The sequence below is a fragment of the Mytilus edulis genome, chromosome 6 (assembly GCF_963676685.1).
Source record: "Mytilus edulis chromosome 6, xbMytEdul2.2, whole genome shotgun sequence".
Lineage (NCBI taxonomy): Eukaryota > Metazoa > Mollusca > Bivalvia > Mytilida > Mytilidae > Mytilus > Mytilus edulis.
The window spans coordinates 82,227,065-82,232,019 of NC_092349.1; the positions used below are offsets into that span (position 1 = coordinate 82,227,065).

At 32.0% G+C, this 4,955-nt stretch overlaps 1 long non-coding RNA gene across 1 annotated transcript; it reads right to left on the bottom strand.

Moving 5' to 3' along the window:
• Nucleotides 1-786: 786 nt before the first annotated feature.
• On the bottom strand, nt 787-4,576 carry LOC139528652 (uncharacterized). The gene is made up of 2 exons (XR_011665657.1): nt 3,426-4,576; nt 787-1,044 (listed from the first exon to the last, which is right to left on the bottom strand). It is a non-coding gene; the product is annotated as an uncharacterized lncRNA (long non-coding RNA).
• Between the last annotated feature and the right edge of the window lie 379 nt (nt 4,577-4,955).

Here is a 4,955-nt window from a genome sequence, read left to right on the forward strand (position 1 = left end):
AATCGTTAGCCCTTCTTAATTAATTTCTTTTTAAGCGAGTATTAGTATGTCAACTCTTTATGCCAAAAGTTTTAAAAAAAAAATAGAGACAAACGATACACACGGTACCCAGCAGCAACTCAACGTTGAACCAACGTCAAAAATATGTTGAAATTTAGTTGTAACGTTGATCAACGTAAATACAACGTTGTATCAACGTCGACCAAATAAACGTTGAAATTACATCGTTTAATCAACGTTGAATGTTGGTTAAAGATATCAACGTTGTTTAATTAAGTTGAAAATATAACGTTGATTTACAGTTTTATTTAAGGTTGGTGACTCTTGTGTCGATCTATTAATGAGAATGAACCACATTTTTGATAATGAGGTTATGTATGTTCAATATGAGCCTGGAAGTTAGACTATGATAGAATTGCATATTCATTTTCCTGATACCTTTGCAGTGGCGGACTGACCTAAAAACGGGGGGGGGCATTCCAGTCACGATTAAGTGATTCCCTATCAAATCAACCAATTGTTTCAAATGAAAGAAGAACCCCCCTCCCCCCTTTTTTTAAACCGCCTTATGTTTTGGTAATTGCTTATATATATATATAATTATTAAATATTCGAAAGAAACCAACAGAAGTCAATTTAGGAATACGATATACCAGATAAAAGATAACCCAAATTCGTTGAAATCCCTCGCAATATTTCCAACGACTCCAGATTACCTTCGTTATACAAATGTGAACAAAGTGTAAGACAAACTAATATATGATCATAATAAAAAACAACAAATAGTAAGTTTGAATTTTTGGCAATTTTTTTTCATGGATTTATTAGGACAGTTCAACTATGTATCAACCGGCCAACAAATTTGCATTCATCGACAATTTCTCATTAATGTCCAAGATAAAAACATTGAAGGGCAACCATCATATGTTTTCTCCAAATGGCAACTTGGCTACCAGACGCCAACTGTGATAAATTCAGCCCTTCAGTAAAACTATGTATTCAGTAAACATTCTGTCCAATCCATGACGCTTCTTTTGGCAATATCTGAAAATATACAACAAACAGCGGAAAAAATATTCTAAAGGGAGGGATAGGGTGAGTTTTTGTGTTCCTTTAGAGTTCAAATCACGCAATGAACAAATCACGAAAAGCATGCAATTTTATACCAAATAAAAGCGGGAAAACCGCTTATGAAAAATGTAGGTTAACAAAAGACGCTTAAGTCCGTCAAAATTAAAGAAAAATTAACTCTAGTTTAGCAGACGATATTCTCAATTTATTAAATTGATTTAATGCTGAATGATTAAATCTTATTATTAAATATTCGAAAGAAACCAACAGAAGTCAATTTAGGAATACGATATACCAGATAAAAGATAACCCAAATTTGTTGAAATCCCTCGCAATATTTCCAACGACTCCAGATTACCTTCGTTATACAAATGTGAACAAATTGTAAGACTAACTAATATATGATCATAATAAAAAACAACAAATAGTAAGTTTGAATTTTGGCAATTTTTTGTCATGGATTTATTAGGACAGTTCAACTATGTATCAACCGGCCAACGAATTTGCATTCATCGACAATTTCTCATTAATGTCCAAGATAAAAACATTGAAGGGCAACCATCATATGTTTTCTCCAAATGGCAACTGGGCTACCAGACGCCAACTGTGATAAATTCAGCCAAATGCTAGCAAACTCCGTTTGTGAGCATCGCCAAACAAAATTTATCAATCCATGACAAAAAATTCACACTTAAACAAACTCTGAAATTACATAGGTTTTTAAATTCAACCATATCAATTGAACGTAGTAGATCAACCATACTTACAACAGTTCAACGTAGTACATGTTTATGAACTATACTATACCACAGTTCAACGTATTATATCAACCATACTATACAACAGTTCAACGTTGTATATCAACCATACTATACAACAGTTCAACGTAGTATATCAACCATACTAAACAACAGTTCAACGTAGTATATCAACCATACTATACAACAGTTCAAGGTAGTATAACAACCATACTATACAACAATACAAATATAAGCAACGTGTACAACTCAACATTTATTCGCTTGACCGGAGTCCTATGTTCAAACCAATTTGAAACTGAACTCTTATAAAGGATTTCCCATTATTATGGTATAAAAGCGAACCATTATTTCCAGGTCTTATTTGCAAAAAAGTTATCAAATTACGTAAATGTAGAGGACAAATCTCATTTGTTTATTTTTATCAACAAACTTTAAAGTAATGGATCTCCCTTTTTTTATCAGTTCAGAAAAAAACTATAGTAATAAAAAGCTGACTTTACATGATCAATATATATATCTCGCCTATGTTCAACATGTGATGGAGTGGCAAGTTCACTCGCACGTAAAATTGCAGCACATACGAAGTTACATGCTGTTTGAAGCTTATAATTTTTATATTTCAAATTGCAACAATAGCCAAATTACCACAATGAAATTCATTTAAATGCATAAAAAGATGACTAAAGCATAGGTATTATTTTTAAATAAGTGATGTCAACTAATAAAACTTTGTCCCAATTATATGGCTATTTTGAAAATGATCATGACCCATTTAAATAAACTGCACAACCCAAGAAAAAACCACCTGCACTGTCAGCATACAAATGTAAATCAGCATTAGAAAAGAGTTCATTTACATTATATGTAAATTATCTTTTTGTTAAAACTTCCTTTTGGGTTTTGTCTATTAGCAGAGTTGTTAAGGAAAGGTGCAATGTCATTCCTATTATACCTAGATGGATCATTATCAATTTCATTGTCCATAAATCGACGACATCTCAAGGAAGAGTGATCTAAACTACATTTGAGACATGCATGTCTGTATTGGCAATTGCGTTTATTGCAAAAACCTTTAAAATTAAAATCGTAGCATTTATTACTAACATCAGCGTGTTGTTGTTTTGGAGTACTGGCAGTTAAAATACGTAACCACAAAAAACCATCTATGGATGACCATGTCTTTGTATGATCCCTTGATACCCTTAAACGGAATTGTTGGTCATAAGAATAGCATTTTTCAAAAGAATGATCAGCTGCTGCACCCCTTATTATGGACATATACGAAAAAAGTTCACTTGCCTTTCCAGGATACCTTTCGATAAGGACCTGGGCATAGGCAATAAATGAATCAGTCCAATCTTCAACAGAACTAACAGTATGGGTTTTTTTAACTTTGTTTTGAATAACTAGCATACCCTCATTGATGCCAATTGTGTTTTCATTATTTGTTTGGCTGTTAAAATTCTTACGGTGCATAAGAGACAAATCAATGTATTCAAAATTCCAAATTTTGTCCTTAAGTTTATGGCTAATAAATATGTCAACTTCATTAAAGCCAGGTAACAGTAGAGGTTCATCATAAACTTCATTTACCTCACCTAATGCAGCTAATTGCGGCTCATTCACTCAAATGTCAACAGGTCGCATGGCAACTAATTCGGGTTCATCAACCCGCAGTCTTCTTTCTATATATGCTTCTTGCTCTACATCAGCTGGCGGAAGCCTTCCCACATTTCTCACAACTGGTTGTGGCTGTTGTACTTCCCTGGGAGCCCTCCTAACCCGAAGCTCCGGACCTCTAACCTGGTCCTGTCGGCGACGTCTACCTCTACCTCTTGGCATTGTTATAACTATTATAATCATAAATACAGATAAGATACATACATCAAGTCTTTAAAGTCCAGATCATATTTAAACATGTATGAATTTAACATATGATAAATTACTCAATTTTAAATAAATTGAAATACCAAAATGTTTACACTGCGTAGTCTTAACTGAACTTTTGATACATTTTTTATTTTTTTTTGCATCAAAACAAATGAAGTTGATTATAAAAACATAACTCAAAACAGCTACGATGTGTGCTTTCTTAACAAAATAAACATCGTTTTAAAAACGTTTGATAGCTTCTATTACCAAGCTTAACTTAATTAAACTATGTTTCCGCAAATTAAACACACATGTATAAATCATGTAACGTTTAATAAAATTAAACTTTTCCGGTCATGTTAATGATAACACGGCATACACAACATACATTGTAATTACCTGTTCAAAGTGTATCGCTAATACATTTAAAACAAAATATATCACCTGTAGTAAAGCATTTAATTTTAATGCTAGTCAATGAAATATAAGTGTGCACACTATAACATAACTATTATTATTAAAATATAGTTTGTTCCGTGTAATATGCTATTCAAGTGAAAGAAATTTTGAATTAATGAATCGAACTTTTTGCAAGAAATAACTTTCATTTAAAATCAAATAATTTCTTTTACAAATTACAGAAATAATAATAATTCGGAAAATACAATTGCAGTAACTAATCTAACTATCAATAAAACATTATGTACTTATCTTATGTCCGAATCTACCTGTCCTTTTTGTGTTCCTTCAGAGTTCAAATCACGCAATGAACAAATCACGAAAAGCATGCAATTTTATACCAAATAAAAGCGGGAAAACCGCTAATGAAAAATGTAGGTTAACAAAAGACGCTTAAGTCCGTCAAAATTAAAGAAAAGTTAACTCTAGTTTAGCACACGATATTCTCAATTTATTAAATTGATTTAATGCTGAATGATTAAATCTTACTAATGATGCAACTATATAGTTGAATTCATTACCTAAACTTACATTAACAAATTAGCTATATTTGTATAATGTCAATGTCATTATGGAACACTTTCTCCACAATCAGGGGTCGTCTGGGGCAAAATGAAAATAAGTTTGACATTTGTGTTACCATTTAAAAAAGCTATATATCAATGTTTTAATTAGTGTTCTAATTAATTAAAAGTTGCAGTATAAAAACAGTATTAGGTCAATGTCATTTAAATATAAACTTTTTTGTACTCGACCAAAAACTGGGCTGGGAAGGACTCGGTGGAACCTTGA